At 58.0% G+C, this 18,667-nt stretch overlaps 7 non-coding genes across 7 annotated transcripts; all 7 read right to left on the bottom strand.

The window, feature by feature from the left end:
- Positions 1-1,895: 1,895 nt before the first annotated feature.
- On the bottom strand, positions 1,896-1,988 carry LOC131753981 (small nucleolar RNA SNORD116). Its single transcript, XR_009335033.1, has one exon. It is a non-coding gene; the product is annotated as a small nucleolar RNA SNORD116 (small nucleolar RNA).
- Positions 1,989-4,572: 2,584 nt separating this feature from the next.
- Positions 4,573-4,665, bottom strand: LOC131754038 (small nucleolar RNA SNORD116). The gene has a single exon (XR_009335088.1). It is a non-coding gene; the product is annotated as a small nucleolar RNA SNORD116 (small nucleolar RNA).
- Positions 4,666-7,348: 2,683 nt separating this feature from the next.
- LOC131753980 (small nucleolar RNA SNORD116) lies at positions 7,349-7,441 on the bottom strand. Its single transcript, XR_009335032.1, has one exon. It is a non-coding gene; the product is annotated as a small nucleolar RNA SNORD116 (small nucleolar RNA).
- Positions 7,442-10,025: 2,584 nt separating this feature from the next.
- On the bottom strand, positions 10,026-10,118 carry LOC131754037 (small nucleolar RNA SNORD116). Its single transcript, XR_009335087.1, has one exon. It is a non-coding gene; the product is annotated as a small nucleolar RNA SNORD116 (small nucleolar RNA).
- A 2,683-nt stretch (positions 10,119-12,801) lies between these two features.
- LOC131754012 (small nucleolar RNA SNORD116) lies at positions 12,802-12,894 on the bottom strand. Its single transcript, XR_009335064.1, has one exon. It is a non-coding gene; the product is annotated as a small nucleolar RNA SNORD116 (small nucleolar RNA).
- A 2,584-nt stretch (positions 12,895-15,478) lies between these two features.
- LOC131754036 (small nucleolar RNA SNORD116) lies at positions 15,479-15,571 on the bottom strand. Its single transcript, XR_009335086.1, has one exon. It is a non-coding gene; the product is annotated as a small nucleolar RNA SNORD116 (small nucleolar RNA).
- A 2,683-nt stretch (positions 15,572-18,254) lies between these two features.
- LOC131753979 (small nucleolar RNA SNORD116) lies at positions 18,255-18,347 on the bottom strand. Its single transcript, XR_009335031.1, has one exon. It is a non-coding gene; the product is annotated as a small nucleolar RNA SNORD116 (small nucleolar RNA).
- Between the last annotated feature and the right edge of the window lie 320 nt (positions 18,348-18,667).

Raw genomic sequence — 18,667 nt, 5'->3', positions numbered from 1 at the left:
CCCCCAGACGCTGTTGAAATAGGCAACGGTCTCCCGCTCTCCCACAGCCATGCCTTCTGACCAAAGCACAGAGATTGGTCCAGACATGAGTCCCGGCCGTGGGTGTCGCACGTACGTGGACCTGGAGACCCTGCCACCTAGTAGCACATCTGATGTCCACCTGGGGCCACTCCCAGCACTTTTGGAAGCAAGGAAACCTCCCATGGTTGGCGTTGACACTGACCTTCAGCTGGCTACAGGCAAGACGCAACCCCGCACCTCTCAAGGGGCTAGCGGACTTCAGCCCAAGTGCCAAGTGCCACTTCTCGCCAACTAGGACAAATCACGTTCTGTGGACCCTTGGGAATGCCCACCACGGGAAGTGGTGGGCTTTAGCAACCATGACCCAGGTGGGAACCCCACGACGGAAACTAGGCCATTTTCCCGGCCACGTCTCGCCAGCTCCCAGCCGGCAGGTTTTGCAGCCCTCAACCCGGAGGAGACGCTCAAATGCTTGACAGCCTCATCCTACGTGCCCACCTCCTGCCCGCACGGCGACTCGACCTTGCTCAAAGCCACAGGCATCGTGCGGACATGGCGACACTGTACACCAAGGAAGACAGACCGCATACATGTCTGCTTTGAGGACGCTGACCACACCCCATGCATTCTGGCACTTCTTCACTGCCACAGCGACACTCCCGAGGACCTCACAGACTTCAAGGCCACTGTCCCCGAGGATCACACACAGACATTCAATGGAAGACCTCTGTCACGCGAGGGGACTTGCAAGTCTGAAAGGGCACAGTGGCTGTCCGCGGCAGTGCACCGGCCATCGCAACAGTGCCCCCATCTCCGGCCCGCATAAACCTCTGCCTGCTTGAAAGGCCCACGTGCCACACGGGCCGGCCACGTCATGCCCTCTGGGAGAAACACTTTCGCGCTGCACATTCCCAAACGGGGGAACAAAGCGGCCAAAGCGCATGTTCGCATAACTCACCTTCCTCCTCGGAGGCCGGCACAAATACCTCAGCATGTCCATCTACTCTAGGTCCCGCAAGACACCCTTTGGGAGTCATTCCTCCGGCAAAGGGATCGCAACTGAACACAAGTTACCTACCTCACCGCATCCTCATGAACTGTCAAAGCCTCCCCTTCTTAGGCAGCTGATGCCAGCCCATCACAAACAGGACACATCCTTGGGAAGCCGAGGCCAGCACCTGCCACCCAATGATGACAGCCCATTTCATGACATCACAGAGGACCTGTCCTCATCCTCCCGTACATTCCTGTCCCGGCCATCAGCCACCACGCAGGCTTAAGTGCAGCGCGGTCCTCACCCCACTCCACGATGACCCACTTGTCCCCAGCACTGTGCCGGCAGTTAAAGTAGGGGAGCAGACAAGGGCAACACCCAGGCCTGATCCATCAGCCGCATTAGGCCGACGCCCAACCCGAGCCACACCCGTCCACAGCTCCAGCCTCACTTGGCACTCAAGAAACTCACCGTGCCAAACGCAAGAACACGGAGGGCCACAGGCCTGGCCTCAGCCTCCGGGTTCCAACCAGAGAAGCTTGCTCATTTTGGCCTCCAGAATTAAACCCCGAAGCGGCATGCACCAAGCGTGATCCTGGCCAAAACACACTTTGCCAAGCTGCAAGCTCACTTGGCCTACACCAGCACACACCCTGACTCTCAAGACCAGCAGGAGAGCATGCCCCCTCGCATGGCATCAACGGCCTTGCAGCAGACACCTGATATTCATAGGCGACCCAGCTTATGGGTAGACACAGTCGACCCTCAGACAGGGGCCCCTCCAATATTAGGAGCCCTGGGTGGTGTTTGCATGCATGTCAGCAGGGGACGCTGGCCCGCCCTCCTCACGGTCCCCTACCCCCGAGAGAGGAAACGTGCTGGACCTCAGTTTCGATGAGGAGACGGTAGAGGGTTCTCACTCATTTTGTTCAGATTTTCCAAGGAATGCATACAAGGGTGTCATCATCGATCCAAGCACGTGCTGGGAGGCGGCAGCACACAAGCGGGCATGCCATGGGGGTCTGCAGAGGGTCCATGACCCCCTGGTACTCCAAAACCCTGGGGAATCCACAGTCCTCAGGCCAGAGGACTCAAGAGCAACACTCAATCCACTCTGGCAGCCACTGGGCCCGTCTGAGGAAAACCTAATATCCAATGGCACATCTTAGGCTGGGTGAATGCCTACCTTCCAGAGTTAGCCATGGCCACACTTAGCAACATGCGCCCGCCCCGTTCTTCCAATTCTCCTTAGCACGTCCAGTCATCAGACAACGCGGTCTTCTGGTCTTTGCCGACGGCCAGCTTTGCCCAGCAGCTGCGCCTGAGCAGTGCCCATAAATCACACAGGCTTCAGAATTGGACCGCGTTCCTAAGAGAACATGATTCACACGCCCTTTTACCTGGGCTTGAGCCCAGACCCTGCTTCCCAAGGACCTCTACCCTTACCGCGAACTCAATGTTTGTCTAACTGCACAACTGCAGGAAGTTCGGCACGTACGTTGGCCGGTGTCAGAGAGGGAGTATGCGTGTGTTCACGCGCGTGAGCGTGTGTCACTGTGACTGCGCACGAGGACGCGCGCTTCTGGGCTTCTTTGTGTGCCTCTGAATCCGCATCCTGGTCTCTGTGTGTCGCTGTGGCCCTCTGCTGAGACCTCGAACAATGAAACCCACAGTTGATACACAGCGCCGTGGCTTTGGACCCCCCCAATTGAATGGAGAAAGACCCCTGCAAGTTTCAAGAGGCTGAAGGTGAACTTTGACCCCCAGGGGCTGTTGACATAGGCCACAGGAGATCCTGCCAGCTTGTAGCACATCTGATGTGCACTTGGGGCCACCCCCAGCGCCTCTGGAAGCAAGGAAACACCCTGTGGGCGGGCCAATACTTTTGTGCAGCTGCCTACAGACAAGATGCGGCCCGGCACCTCTCAGGGGCTAACCAAATTCAGCCCAAGTGACAATTCTCGCCAAATAGGCCAAATCACTTTCCGAGGACCCATGGGAGTGTCCACCACAGGAAGCGGGCGGCTTCAGCAACCATGACCCAGGTCCCAGCCCCACGGCGGAAACTAGGCCACCTTCCCGGCCAAGTGTCGCCAGCGCCCGGCCGGAAGGGTTCGCGGCCCTGAATCCGGAGTAAGCGCTCAAATGCTGGACAGCTTCGTCCTATGTGCCCTCCTCCTGCTCACAGGGCAACTTGACCCTACCGGAAGCACACACGGGGACACTGTACACCAGGGAAGACAGACCGCAAGCATGTCTGCTTTCATGACACCGACCTTACCCCGTGCATCCTGGCACTTCTGCCCTGCCACAGCGACACTACTAAGAACCTAACAGAGGTCAAAGGCACTGTCCCCGAGGACCACAGACAGATTTCAAACGGAAGACCTGTGCCACGCGAGGGGACCTGGAAGCTTCAAAGGGAACAGTGGCTGTCCACGGCAGCGCACCTGGCATCGCAACAGTGACACCCACCTCTCCCCCGCCAACGGACTGCTCCAGATAAACCTCTGGCTGTTCGAAAAGCCTGCCTGCCACACGGGCCGGCCGCGTCATGCCCGCCTGGAGAAACACCTTCGCTTTGCACATTCCCAAATCAGGGAACAGAGTGGCCAAAGGGCACGTTCGCATAACTCACCTACCCGCAAGGAGACCGGCACAGACGCCTCAGCATGTCTATCTTCTCTACGTCCCGCAAGACACCCTTGGGGAGTCATTCCTCCCGCAATGGAATCACAAGTCTAGGCAGGTTACCTACCTCACCGCATCCACATGAACTGCCAAAGCCATCCCCTCCATAGGCAGCTGATGCCAGCCCAGCATGAACATGACACATCCTTGGGAAGACGAGGCCAGTGCCTGCAACCCAATGATGCCAGCCCATGCCACAACATCACGCAGGACCTGTCCTCATCACGGCTTACCTTTCTGTCCAGTCCGTCAGCCGCCACGCAGGCCTAAATACAGCACTCCGGCCTCACCCCACTCCACCGTGACCCACTGGCAGCCAACGCAGTGCCGGGAGTTGCAGTACAGGAGCTCACAAGGGCAACGGCAAAGCCTACTCCCTCACCACCCTTCTGCAGATGCTCAACCCGAGCCCACCGCCACGCACTGCTCGAGACCCACTGGGCACTCGAGAACCTCACCGGGCCACACGCAAAATCGGGGAAGGCCACAGGCCTGGCGTGAGGCTCCAGGCTGCAACAAAGGAAGCTTGCTCATTTTGGCTTCCGGACTCAAACCCAGAAGCGGCATGAATAAAGTGTGATCCTGGCCAAAACACACCTATCCAAGCTGCAAGCTCACTGGGCCTAAAAGAGCACACACTCCGACTCTGAAGACCAGAAGGGGAGCTAGGTGCCTCGCAAGCCCTCACCGGCCTCTCAGCAGGGACCTGGGATTCATGGACGACCCAGCTCTCGTACAGACATGGTTGAACCTTAGACAGGAGCCCCTCCAATGCTGGAGCCCTGGGTGGTGTTTGCATGCATGTCGGCAGGGGACGCTGGCCCTCACTCCTCACAGTCCCCTATCCCCGAGAGAGGAAACGTCCTGGACCTCAGTTTCGAGGAGGAGACGGTACAGCGTTCTCACTCATTTTGTTCAGATTTTCCAAGGAATGCATACAAGGGTGTCATCGTCGATCGAAGCACATGCTGGGACGCTGTAGCACACAGCCGGGCAGGCCGTGGGGCTGTTCAGAGGAGCCTAGACCTCAGAGTACGCCAAAAGAGTGGGAAATACACAGCCCTCAGGCCTCTCAGCAAGAGCGACAGTCAATCCACTCTTGCAGCCACTGGGCCCGTCAGAGGGAAACCTAATACCCAATGGCACGTCTCGGGGTGGTTGAATGCCTACCGACCTGTGTTATCCACGTCCACGCTCGGCAACGTGGCCCACCTCACTCGTTCCAGTTCTCCTCTTCACCTCCAGTCGTCGGACCACGCAAACGTCCTCTTCCCTTTGCCATCGGCCAGCCTTGCCAATCAACCGCACCTGAGAAGTGGACAGAAATCACTCAGGATTCAGAATTGGACCGGCGTCCTTAGAACATGATTCCTGAGAACATTTACCTGGGCCAGAGCTCCGAACCTGCTTCACAAGGACCTCTAGCCCTTACGAAGAACTGAATGTTTGTCTGACAGCACGACTGCAGTAAGTTAGGCACGTACGTCGGCCGTTGTGTGTGAGGGTGTGTGTGTGTGTGTGTTCCTGCGTGCGCGAGGGCGTGACAATCACTGCGCAGGGTGACGCACTCGTGGGTTTCTCTGTGGGCCTCTGAATCCGCGTCTTGGTCTTTGGGTATGCTTGAGGCCCTCGGCAGTGACCTTGAACAGTAAAAGCCACAGTTTATACACAGCACCGAGGCTTTGGACCACCCCACCGAATGCAGAAAGACGCCTGTCAGCTTCAAGAGGCCACGTGTGAACGTGGACCCCCAGACGCTGTTGAAATAGGCAACGGTCTCCCGCTCTCCCACAGCCATGCCTTCTGACCAAAGCACAGAGATTGGTCCAGACATGAGTCCCGGCCGTGGGTGTCGCACGTACGTGGACCTGGAGACCCTGCCACCTAGTAGCACATCTGATGTCCACCTGGGGCCACTCCCAGCACTTTTGGAAGCAAGGAAACCTCCCATGGTTGGCGTTGACACTGACCTTCAGCTGGCTACAGGCAAGACGCAACCCCGCACCTCTCAAGGGGCTAGCGGACTTCAGCCCAAGTGCCAAGTGCCACTTCTCGCCAACTAGGACAAATCACGTTCTGTGGACCCTTGGGAATGCCCACCACGGGAAGTGGTGGGCTTTAGCAACCATGACCCAGGTGGGAACCCCACGACGGAAACTAGGCCATTTTCCCGGCCACGTCTCGCCAGCTCCCAGCCGGCAGGTTTTGCAGCCCTCAACCCGGAGGAGACGCTCAAATGCTTGACAGCCTCATCCTACGTGCCCACCTCCTGCCCGCACGGCGACTCGACCTTGCTCAAAGCCACAGGCATCGTGCGGACATGGCGACACTGTACACCAAGGAAGACAGACCGCATACATGTCTGCTTTGAGGACGCTGACCACACCCCATGCATTCTGGCACTTCTTCACTGCCACAGCGACACTCCCGAGGACCTCACAGACTTCAAGGCCACTGTCCCCGAGGATCACACACAGACATTCAATGGAAGACCTCTGTCACGCGAGGGGACTTGCAAGTCTGAAAGGGCACAGTGGCTGTCCGCGGCAGTGCACCGGCCATCGCAACGGTGCCCCCATCTCCGGCCCGCATAAACCTCTGCCTGCTTGAAAGGCCCACGTGCCACACGGGCCGGCCACGTCATGCCCTCTGGGAGAAACACTTTCGCGCTGCACATTCCCAAACGGGGGAACAAAGCGGCCAAAGCGCATGTTCGCATAACTCACCTTCCTCCTCGGAGGCCGGCACAAATACCTCAGCATGTCCATCTACTCTAGGTCCCGCAAGACACCCTTTGGGAGTCATTCCTCCGGCAAAGGGATCGCAACTGAACACAAGTTACCTACCTCACCGCATCCTCATGAACTGTCAAAGCCTCCCCTTCTTAGGCAGCTGATGCCAGCCCATCACAAACAGGACACATCCTTGGGAAGCCGAGGCCAGCACCTGCCACCCAATGATGACAGCCCATTTCATGACATCACAGAGGACCTGTCCTCATCCTCCCGTACATTCCTGTCCCGGCCATCAGCCACCACGCAGGCTTAAGTGCAGCGCGGTCCTCACCCCACTCCACGATGACCCACTTGTCCCCAGCACTGTGCCGGCAGTTAAAGTAGGGGAGCAGACAAGGGCAACACCCAGGCCTGATCCATCAGCCGCATTAGGCCGACGCCCAACCCGAGCCACACCCGTCCACAGCTCCAGCCTCACTTGGCACTCAAGAAACTCACCGTGCCAAACGCAAGAACACGGAGGGCCACAGGCCTGGCCTCAGCCTCCGGGTTCCAACCAGAGAAGCTTGCTCATTTTGGCCTCCAGAATTAAACCCCGAAGCGGCATGCACCAAGCGTGATCCTGGCCAAAACACACTTTGCCAAGCTGCAAGCTCACTTGGCCTACACCAGCACACACCCTGACTCTCAAGACCAGCAGGAGAGCATGCCCCCTCGCATGGCATCAACGGCCTTGCAGCAGACACCTGATATTCATAGGCGACCCAGCTTATGGGTAGACACAGTCGACCCTCAGACAGGGGCCCCTCCAATATTAGGAGCCCTGGGTGGTGTTTGCATGCATGTCAGCAGGGGACGCTGGCCCGCCCTCCTCACGGTCCCCTACCCCCGAGAGAGGAAACGTGCTGGACCTCAGTTTCGATGAGGAGACGGTAGAGGGTTCTCACTCATTTTGTTCAGATTTTCCAAGGAATGCATACAAGGGTGTCATCATCGATCCAAGCACGTGCTGGGAGGCGGCAGCACACAAGCGGGCATGCCATGGGGGTCTGCAGAGGGTCCATGACCCCCTGGTACTCCAAAACCCTGGGGAATCCACAGTCCTCAGGCCAGAGGACTCAAGAGCAACACTCAATCCACTCTGGCAGCCACTGGGCCCGTCTGAGGAAAACCTAATATCCAATGGCACATCTTAGGCTGGGTGAATGCCTACCTTCCAGAGTTAGCCATGGCCACACTTAGCAACATGCGCCCGCCCCGTTCTTCCAATTCTCCTTAGCACGTCCAGTCATCAGACAACGCGGTCTTCTGGTCTTTGCCGACGGCCAGCTTTGCCCAGCAGCTGCGCCTGAGCAGTGCCCATAAATCACACAGGCTTCAGAATTGGACCGCGTTCCTAAGAGAACATGATTCACACGCCCTTTTACCTGGGCTTGAGCCCAGACCCTGCTTCCCAAGGACCTCTACCCTTACCGCGAACTCAATGTTTGTCTAACTGCACAACTGCAGGAAGTTCGGCACGTACGTTGGCCGGTGTCAGAGAGGGAGTATGCGTGTGTTCACGCGCGTGAGCGTGTGTCACTGTGACTGCGCACGAGGACGCGCGCTTCTGGGCTTCTTTGTGTGCCTCTGAATCCGCATCCTGGTCTCTGTGTGTCGCTGTGGCCCTCTGCTGAGACCTCGAACAATGAAACCCACAGTTGATACACAGCGCCGTGGCTTTGGACCCCCCCAATTGAATGGAGAAAGACCCCTGCAAGTTTCAAGAGGCTGAAGGTGAACTTTGACCCCCAGGGGCTGTTGACATAGGCCACAGGAGATCCTGCCAGCTTGTAGCACATCTGATGTGCACTTGGGGCCACCCCCAGCGCCTCTGGAAGCAAGGAAACACCCTGTGGGCGGGCCAATACTTTTGTGCAGCTGCCTACAGACAAGATGCGGCCCGGCACCTCTCAGGGGCTAACCAAATTCAGCCCAAGTGACAATTCTCGCCAAATAGGCCAAATCACTTTCCGAGGACCCATGGGAGTGTCCACCACAGGAAGCGGGCGGCTTCAGCAACCATGACCCAGGTCCCAGCCCCACGGCGGAAACTAGGCCACCTTCCCGGCCAAGTGTCGCCAGCGCCCGGCCGGAAGGGTTCGCGGCCCTGAATCCGGAGTAAGCGCTCAAATGCTGGACAGCTTCGTCCTATGTGCCCTCCTCCTGCTCACAGGGCAACTTGACCCTACCGGAAGCACACACGGGGACACTGTACACCAGGGAAGACAGACCGCAAGCATGTCTGCTTTCATGACACCGACCTTACCCCGTGCATCCTGGCACTTCTGCCCTGCCACAGCGACACTACTAAGAACCTAACAGAGGTCAAAGGCACTGTCCCCGAGGACCACAGACAGATTTCAAACGGAAGACCTGTGCCACGCGAGGGGACCTGGAAGCTTCAAAGGGAACAGTGGCTGTCCACGGCAGCGCACCTGGCATCGCAACAGTGACACCCACCTCTGCCCCGCCAACGGACTGCTCCAGATAAACCTCTGGCTGTTCGAAAAGCCTGCCTGCCACACGGGCCGGCCGCGTCATGCCCGCCTGGAGAAACACCTTCGCTTTGCACATTCCCAAATCAGGGAACAGAGTGGCCAAAGGGCACGTTCGCATAACTCACCTACCCGCAAGGAGACCGGCACAGACGCCTCAGCATGTCTATCTTCTCTACGTCCCGCAAGACACCCTTGGGGCGTCATTCCTCCCGCAATGGAATCACAAGTCTAGGCAGGTTACCTACCTCACCGCATCCACATGAACTGCCAAAGCCATCCCCTCCATAGGCAGCTGATGCCAGCCCAGCATGAACATGACACATCCTTGGGAAGACGAGGCCAGTGCCTGCAACCCAATGATGCCAGCCCATGCCACAACATCACGCAGGACCTGTCCTCATCACGGCTTACCTTTCTGTCCAGTCCGTCAGCCGCCACGCAGGCCTAAATACAGCACTCCGGCCTCACCCCACTCCACCGTGACCCACTGGCAGCCAACGCAGTGCCGGGAGTTGCAGTACAGGAGCTCACAAGGGCAACGGCAAAGCCTACTCCCTCAGCACCCTTCTGCAGATGCTCAACCCGAGCCCACCGCCACGCACTGCTCGAGACCCACTGGGCACTCGAGAACCTCACCGGGCCACACGCAAAATCGGGGAAGGCCACAGGCCTGGCGTGAGGCTCCAGGCTGCAACAAAGGAAGCTTGCTCATTTTGGCTTCCGGACTCAAACCCAGAAGCGGCATGAATAAAGTGTGATCCTGGCCAAAACACACCTATCCAAGCTGCAAGCTCACTGGGCCTAAAAGAGCACACACTCCGACTCTGAAGACCAGAAGGGGAGCTAGGTGCCTCGCAAGCCCTCACCGGCCTCTCAGCAGGGACCTGGGATTCATGGACGACCCAGCTCTCGTACAGACATGGTTGAACCTTAGACAGGAGCCCCTCCAATGCTGGAGCCCTGGGTGGTGTTTGCATGCATGTCGGCAGGGGACGCTGGCCCTCACTCCTCACAGTCCCCTATCCCCGAGAGAGGAAACGTCCTGGACCTCAGTTTCGAGGAGGAGACGGTACAGCGTTCTCACTCATTTTGTTCAGATTTTCCAAGGAATGCATACAAGGGTGTCATCGTCGATCGAAGCACATGCTGGGACGCTGTAGCACACAGCCGGGCAGGCCGTGGGGCTGTTCAGAGGAGCCTAGACCTCAGAGTACGCCAAAAGAGTGGGAAATACACAGCCCTCAGGCCTCTCAGCAAGAGCGACAGTCAATCCACTCTTGCAGCCACTGGGCCCGTCAGAGGGAAACCTAATACCCAATGGCACGTCTCGGGGTGGTTGAATGCCTACCGACCTGTGTTATCCACGTCCACGCTCGGCAACGTGGCCCACCTCACTCGTTCCAGTTCTCCTCTTCACCTCCAGTCGTCGGACCACGCAAACGTCCTCTTCCCTTTGCCATCGGCCAGCCTTGCCAATCAACCGCACCTGAGAAGTGGACAGAAATCACTCAGGATTCAGAATTGGACCGGCGTCCTTAGAACATGATTCCTGAGAACATTTACCTGGGCCAGAGCTCCGAACCTGCTTCACAAGGACCTCTAGCCCTTACGAAGAACTGAATGTTTGTCTGACAGCACGACTGCAGTAAGTTAGGCACGTACGTCGGCCGTTGTGTGTGAGGGTGTGTGTGTGTGTGTGTTCCTGCGTGCGCGAGGGCGTGACAATCACTGCGCAGGGTGACGCACTCGTGGGTTTCTCTGTGGGCCTCTGAATCCGCGTCTTGGTCTTTGGGTATGCTTGAGGCCCTCGGCAGTGACCTTGAACAGTAAAAGCCACAGTTTATACACAGCACCGAGGCTTTGGACCACCCCACCGAATGCAGAAAGACGCCTGTCAGCTTCAAGAGGCCACGTGTGAACGTGGACCCCCAGACGCTGTTGAAATAGGCAACGGTCTCCCGCTCTCCCACAGCCATGCCTTCTGACCAAAGCACAGAGATTGGTCCAGACATGAGTCCCGGCCGTGGGTGTCGCACGTACGTGGACCTGGAGACCCTGCCACCTAGTAGCACATCTGATGTCCACCTGGGGCCACTCCCAGCACTTTTGGAAGCAAGGAAACCTCCCATGGTTGGCGTTGACACTGACCTTCAGCTGGCTACAGGCAAGACGCAACCCCGCACCTCTCAAGGGGCTAGCGGACTTCAGCCCAAGTGCCAAGTGCCACTTCTCGCCAACTAGGACAAATCACGTTCTGTGGACCCTTGGGAATGCCCACCACGGGAAGTGGTGGGCTTTAGCAACCATGACCCAGGTGGGAACCCCACGACGGAAACTAGGCCATTTTCCCGGCCACGTCTCGCCAGCTCCCAGCCGGCAGGTTTTGCAGCCCTCAACCCGGAGGAGACGCTCAAATGCTTGACAGCCTCATCCTACGTGCCCACCTCCTGCCCGCACGGCGACTCGACCTTGCTCAAAGCCACAGGCATCGTGCGGACATGGCGACACTGTACACCAAGGAAGACAGACCGCATACATGTCTGCTTTGAGGACGCTGACCACACCCCATGCATTCTGGCACTTCTTCACTGCCACAGCGACACTCCCGAGGACCTCACAGACTTCAAGGCCACTGTCCCCGAGGATCACACACAGACATTCAATGGAAGACCTCTGTCACGCGAGGGGACTTGCAAGTCTGAAAGGGCACAGTGGCTGTCCGCGGCAGTGCACCGGCCATCGCAACGGTGCCCCCATCTCCGGCCCGCATAAACCTCTGCCTGCTTGAAAGGCCCACGTGCCACACGGGCCGGCCACGTCATGCCCTCTGGGAGAAACACTTTCGCGCTGCACATTCCCAAACGGGGGAACAAAGCGGCCAAAGCGCATGTTCGCATAACTCACCTTCCTCCTCGGAGGCCGGCACAAATACCTCAGCATGTCCATCTACTCTAGGTCCCGCAAGACACCCTTTGGGAGTCATTCCTCCGGCAAAGGGATCGCAACTGAACACAAGTTACCTACCTCACCGCATCCTCATGAACTGTCAAAGCCTCCCCTTCTTAGGCAGCTGATGCCAGCCCATCACAAACAGGACACATCCTTGGGAAGCCGAGGCCAGCACCTGCCACCCAATGATGACAGCCCATTTCATGACATCACAGAGGACCTGTCCTCATCCTCCCGTACATTCCTGTCCCGGCCATCAGCCACCACGCAGGCTTAAGTGCAGCGCGGTCCTCACCCCACTCCACGATGACCCACTTGTCCCCAGCACTGTGCCGGCAGTTAAAGTAGGGGAGCAGACAAGGGCAACACCCAGGCCTGATCCATCAGCCGCATTAGGCCGACGCCCAACCCGAGCCACACCCGTCCACAGCTCCAGCCTCACTTGGCACTCAAGAAACTCACCGTGCCAAACGCAAGAACACGGAGGGCCACAGGCCTGGCCTCAGCCTCCGGGTTCCAACCAGAGAAGCTTGCTCATTTTGGCCTCCAGAATTAAACCCCGAAGCGGCATGCACCAAGCGTGATCCTGGCCAAAACACACTTTGCCAAGCTGCAAGCTCACTTGGCCTACACCAGCACACACCCCGACTCTCAAGAGCAGCAGGAGAGCATGCCCCCTCGCATGGCATCAACGGCCTTGCAGCAGACACCTGATATTCATAGGCGACCCAGCTTATGGGTAGACACAGTCGACCCTCAGACAGGGGCCCCTCCAATATTAGGAGCCCTGGGTGGTGTTTGCATGCATGTCAGCAGGGGACGCTGGACCGCCCTCCTCACGGTCCCCTACCCCCGAGAGAGGAAACGTGCTGGACCTCAGTTTCGATGAGGAGACGGTAGAGGGTTCTCACTCATTTTGTTCAGATTTTCCAAGGAATGCATACAAGGGTGTCATCATTGATCCAAGCACGTGCTGGGAGGCGGCAGCACACAAGCAGGCATGCCATGGGGGTCTGCAGAGGGTCCATGACCCCCTGGTACTCCAAAACCCTGGGGAATCCACAGTCCTCAGGCCAGAGGACTCAAGAGCAACACTCAATCCACTCTGGCAGCCACTGGGCCCGTCTGAGGAAAACCTAATATCCAATGGCACATCTTAGGCTGGGTGAATGCCTACCTTCCAGAGTTAGCCATGGCCACACTTAGCAACATGCGCCCGCCCCGTTCTTCCAATTCTCCTTAGCACGTCCAGTCATCAGACAACGCGGTCTTCTGGTCTTTGCCGACGGCCAGCCTTGCCCAGCAGCTGCGCCTGAGCAGTGCCCATAAATCACACAGGCTTCAGAATTGGACCGCGTTCCTAAGAGAACATGATTCACACGCCCTTTTACCTGGGCTTGAGCCCAGACCCTGCTTCCCAAGGACCTCTACCCTTACCGAGAACTCAATGTTTGTCTAACTGCACAACTGCAGGAAGTTTGGCACGTACGTTGGCCGGTGTCAGAGAGGGAGTATGCGTGTGTTCACGCGCGTGAGCGTGTGTCACTGTGACTGCGCACGAGGACGCGCGCTTCTGGGCTTCTTTGTGTGCCTCTGAATCCACATCCTGGTCTCTGTGTGTCGCTGTGGCCCTCTGCTGAGACCTCGAACAATGAAACCCACAGTTGATACACAGCGCCGTGGCTTTGGACCCCCCCAATTGAATGGAGAAAGACCCCTGCAAGTTTCAAGAGGCTGAAGGTGAACTTTGACCCCCAGGGGCTGTTGACATAGGCCACAGGAGATCCTGCCAGCTTGTAGCACATCTGATGTGCACTTGGGGCCACCCCCAGCGCCTCTGGAAGCAAGGAAACACCCTGTGGGCGGGCCAATACTTTTGTGCAGCTGCCTACAGACAAGATGCGGCCCGGCACCTCTCAGGGGCTAACCAAATTCAGCCCAAGTGACAATTCTCGCCAAATAGGCCAAATCACTTTCCGAGGACCCATGGGAGTGTCCACCACAGGAAGCGGGCGGCTTCAGCAACCATGACCCAGGTCCCAGCCCCACGGCGGAAACTAGGCCACCTTCCCGGCCAAGTGTCGCCAGCGCCCGGCCGGAAGGGTTCGCGGCCCTGAATCCGGAGTAAGCGCTCAAATGCTGGACAGCTTCGTCCTATGTGCCCTCCTCCTGCTCACAGGGCAACTTGACCCTACCGGAAGCACACACGGGGACACTGTACACCAGGGAAGACAGACCGCAAGCATGTCTGCTTTCATGACACCGACCTTACCCCGTGCATCCTGGCACTTCTGCCCTGCCACAGCGACACTACTAAGAACCTAACAGAGGTCAAAGGCACTGTCCCCGAGGACCACAGACAGATTTCAAACGGAAGACCTGTGCCACGCGAGGGGACCTGGAAGCTTCAAAGGGAACAGTGGCTGTCCACGGCAGCGCACCTGGCATCGCAACAGTGACACCCACCTCTGCCCCGCCAACGGACTGCTCCAGATAAACCTCTGGCTGTTCGAAAAGCCTGCCTGCCACACGGGCCGGCCGCGTCATGCCCGCCTGGAGAAACACCTTCGCTTTGCACATTCCCAAATCAGGGAACAGAGTGGCCAAAGGGCACGTTCGCATAACTCACCTACCCGCAAGGAGACCGGCACAGACGCCTCAGCATGTCTATCTTCTCTACGTCCCGCAAGACACCCTTGGGGCGTCATTCCTCCCGCAATGGAATCACAAGTCTAGGCAGGTTACCTACCTCACCGCATCCACATGAACTGCCAAAGCCATCCCCTCCATAGGCAGCTGATGCCAGCCCAGCATGAACATGACACATCCTTGGGAAGACGAGGCCAGTGCCTGCAACCCAATGATGCCAGCCCATGCCACAACATCACGCAGGACCTGTCCTCATCACGGCTTACCTTTCTGTCCAGTCCGTCAGCCGCCACGCAGGCCTAAATACAGCACTCCGGCCTCACCCCACTCCACCGTGACCCACTGGCAGCCAACGCAGTGCCGGGAGTTGCAGTACAGGAGCTCACAAGGGCAACGGCAAAGCCTACTCCCTCAGCACCCTTCTGCAGATGCTCAACCCGAGCCCACCGCCACGCACTGCTCGAGACCCACTGGGCACTCGAGAACCTCACCGGGCCACACGCAAAATCGGGGAAGGCCACAGGCCTGGCGTGAGGCTCCAGGCTGCAACAAAGGAAGCTTGCTCATTTTGGCTTCCGGACTCAAACCCAGAAGCGGCATGAATAAAGTGTGATCCTGGCCAAAACACACCTATCCAAGCTGCAAGCTCACTGGGCCTAAAAGAGCACACACTCCGACTCTGAAGACCAGAAGGGGAGCTAGGTGCCTCGCAAGCCCTCACCGGCCTCTCAGCAGGGACCTGGGATTCATGGACGACCCAGCTCTCGTACAGACATGGTTGAACCTTAGACAGGAGCCCCTCCAATGCTGGAGCCCTGGGTGGTGTTTGCATGCATGTCGGCAGGGGACGCTGGCCCTCACTCCTCACAGTCCCCTATCCCCGAGAGAGGAAACGTCCTGGACCTCAGTTTCGAGGAGGAGACGGTACAGCGTTCTCACTCATTTTGTTCAGATTTTCCAAGGAATGCATACAAGGGTGTCATCGTCGATCGAAGCACATGCTGGGACGCTGTAGCACACAGCCGGGCAGGCCGTGGGGCTGTTCAGAGGAGCCTAGACCTCAGAGTACGCCAAAAGAGTGGGAAATACACAGCCCTCAGGCCTCTCAGCAAGAGCGACAGTCAATCCACTCTTGCAGCCACTGGGCCCGTCAGAGGGAAACCTAATACCCAATGGCACGTCTCGGGGTGGTTGAATGCCTACCGACCTGTGTTATCCACGTCCACGCTCGGCAACGTGGCCCACCTCACTCGTTCCAGTTCTCCTCTTCACCTCCAGTCGTCGGACCACGCAAACGTCCTCTTCCCTTTGCCATCGGCCAGCCTTGCCAATCAACCGCACCTGAGAAGTGGACAGAAATCACTCAGGATTCAGAATTGGACCGGCGTCCTTAGAACATGATTCCTGAGAACATTTACCTGGGCCAGAGCTCCGAACCTGCTTCACAAGGACCTCTAGCCCTTACGAAGAACTGAATGTTTGTCTGACAGCACGACTGCAGTAAGTTAGGCACGTACGTCGGCCGTTGTGTGTGAGGGTGTGTGTGTGTGTGTGTTCCTGCGTGCGCGAGGGCGTGACAATCACTGCGCAGGGTGACGCACTCGTGGGTTTCTCTGTGGGCCTCTGAATCCGCGTCTTGGTCTTTGGGTATGCTTGAGGCCCTCGGCAGTGACCTTGAACAGTAAAAGCCACAGTTTATACACAGCACCGAGGCTTTGGACCACCCCACCGAATGCAGAAAGACGCCTGTCAGCTTCAAGAGGCCACGTGTGAACGTGGACCCCCAGACGCTGTTGAAATAGGCAACGGTCTCCCGCTCTCCCACAGCCATGCCTTCTGACCAAAGCACAGAGATTGGTCCAGACATGAGTCCCGGCCGTGGGTGTCGCACGTACGTGGACCTGGAGACCCTGCCACCTAGTAGCACATCTGATGTCCACCTGGGGCCACTCCCAGCACTTTTGGAAGCAAGGAAACCTCCCATGGTTGGCGTTGACACTGACCTTCAGCTGGCTACAGGCAAGACGCAACCCCGCACCTCTCAAGGGGCTAGCGGACTTCAGCCCAAGTGCCAAGTGCCACTTCTCGCCAACTAGGACAAATCACGTTCTGTGGACCCTTGGGAATGCCCACCACGGGAAGTGGTGGGCTTTAGCAACCATGACCCAGGTGGGAACCCCACGACGGAAACTAGGCCATTTTCCCGGCCACGTCTCGCCAGCTCCCAGCCGGCAGGTTTTGCAGCCCTCAACCCGGAGGAGACGCTCAAATGCTTGACAGCCTCGTCCTACGTGCCCACCTCCTGCCCGCACGGCGACTCGACCTTGCTCAAAGCCACAGGCATCGTGCGGACATGGCGACACTGTACACCAAGGAAGACAGACCGCATACATGTCTGCTTTGAGGACGCTGACCACACCCCATGCATTCTGGCACTTCTTCACTGCCACAGCGACACTCCCGAGGACCTCACAGACTTCAAGGCCACCGTCCCCGAGGATCACACACAGACATTCAATGGAAGACCTCTGTCACGCGAGGGGACTTGCAAGTCTGAAAGGGCACAGTGGCTGTCCGCGGCAGTGCACCGGCCATCGCAACGGTGCCCCCATCTCCGGCCCGCATAAACCTCTGCCTGCTTGAAAGGCCCACGTGCCACACGGGCCGGCCACGTCATGCCCTCTGGGAGAAACACTTTCGCGCTGCACATTCCCAAACGGGGGAACAAAGCGGCCAAAGCGCATGTTCGCATAACTCACCTTCCTCCTCGGAGGCCGGCACAAATACCTCAGCATGTCCATCTACTCTAGGTCCCGCAAGACACCCTTTGGGAGTCATTCCTCCGGCAAAGGGATCGCAACTGAACACAAGTTACCTACCTCACCGCATCCTCATGAACTGTCAAAGCCTCCCCTTCTTAGGCAGCTGATGCCAGCCCATCACAAACAGGACACATCCTTGGGAAGCCGAGGCCAGCACCTGCCACCCAATGATGACAGCCCATTTCATGACATCACAGAGGACCTGTCCTCATCCTCCCGTACATTCCTGTCCCGGCCATCAGCCACCACGCAGGCTTAAGTGCAGCGCGGTCCTCACCCCACTCCACGATGACCCACTTGTCCCCAGCACTGTGCCGGCAGTTAAAGTAGGGGAGCAGACAAGGGCAACACCCAGGCCTGATCCATCAGCCGCATTAGGCCGACGCCCAACCCGAGCCACACCCGTCCACAGCTCCAGCCTCACTTGGCACTCAAGAAACTCACCGTGCCAAACGCAAGAACACGGAGGGCCACAGGCCTGGCCTCAGCCTCTGGGTTCCAACCAGAGAAGCTTGCTCATTTTGGCCTCCAGAATTAAACCCCGAAGCGGCATGCACCAAGCGTGATCCTGGCCAAAACACACTTTGCCAAGCTGCAAGCTCACTTGGCCTACACCAGCACACACCCCGACTCTCAAGAGCAGCAGGAGAGCATGCGCCCTCGCATGGCAGCAACGGCCTTGCAGCAGACACCTGATATTCATAGGCGACCCAGCTTATGGGTAGACACAGTCGACCCTCAGACAGGGGCCCCTCCAATATTAGGAGCCCTGGGTGGTGTTTGCATGCATGTCAGCAGGGGACGCTGGCCCGCCCTCCTCACGGTCCCCTACCCCCGAGAGAGGAAACGTGCTGGACCTCAGTTTCGATGAGGAGACGGTAGAGGGTTCTCACTCATTTTGTTCAGATTTTCCAAGGAATGCATACAAGGGTGTCATCATCGATCCAAGCACGTGCTGGGAGGCGGCAGCACACAAGCGGGCATGCCATGGGGGTCTGCAGAGGGTCCATGACCCCCTGGTACTCCAAAACCCTGGGGAATCCACAGTCCTCAGGCCAGAGGACTCAAGAGCAACACTCAATCCACTCTGGCAGCCACTGGGCCCGTCTGAGGAAAACCTAATATCCAATGGCACATCTTAGGCTGGGTGAATGCCTACCTTCCAGAGTTAGCCATGGCCACACTTAGCAACATGCGCCCGCCCCGTTCTTCCAATTCTCCTTAGCACGTCCAGTCATCAGACAACGCGGTCTTCTGGTCTTTGCC

Source organism: Kogia breviceps, chromosome 3, assembly GCF_026419965.1.
Source record: "Kogia breviceps isolate mKogBre1 chromosome 3, mKogBre1 haplotype 1, whole genome shotgun sequence".
In the NCBI taxonomy this organism is placed as follows: domain Eukaryota; kingdom Metazoa; phylum Chordata; class Mammalia; order Artiodactyla; family Physeteridae; genus Kogia; species Kogia breviceps.
Note: the sequence above shows the minus strand (reverse complement) of the source record. Positions and strands in the feature narration are given on the sequence as shown.